Raw genomic sequence first — 582 nt, forward strand, 5'->3', positions numbered from 1 at the left:
TGCCGACGCTCAGCGCAACCTCATCGACAAGAAGATTTCAGACATTGTCTGCTACGAACCCAAGAAGAAGAAGCCTCGCAAGACCGAGGAAGAAGAAGTCATTGACTACTTTTGCCAATAAAGTTTAAGTTTTGGCAATTGTATATAATAATATATTACCGATTATGTATAAATCTTATTCACGGATATTTAGAACACCATGGAACTTGACGACAACATGACAGCGCATCAAATGATGGCTGGATTGTTTGCTCTTTTCAACGCCAACAAGAATTGCTAGTAGAAATGCGAATGCAACGCCAAGTCCAGCCCGACCTCATAGTGAAAGGTGTGGAGATGCCTAAATAGCATGGTGGACTTGATGAAAGTTTGGAGTTGTTCTTCTTCCATGCCCAAAAGTACTGTCAGTCGCAAAACATTGACATGTACAATAAAAGATACCTCAACTACGCTGTCTCCTTGATCACTGTCAATCTGAGAGGAGCAGCGGTAACGTGGCATCAAGAATTTATGCAGCAGGACCATGACCATCGAGTCCGTTCAGCATCTGAAAGACATTATGAGCCGAGAGTTTGTCCCAGT

Source organism: Plasmopara halstedii (assembly GCF_900000015.1).
Source record: "Plasmopara halstedii genome assembly, contig: Scaffold_291, whole genome shotgun sequence".
NCBI lineage: Eukaryota > Oomycota > Peronosporomycetes > Peronosporales > Peronosporaceae > Plasmopara > Plasmopara halstedii.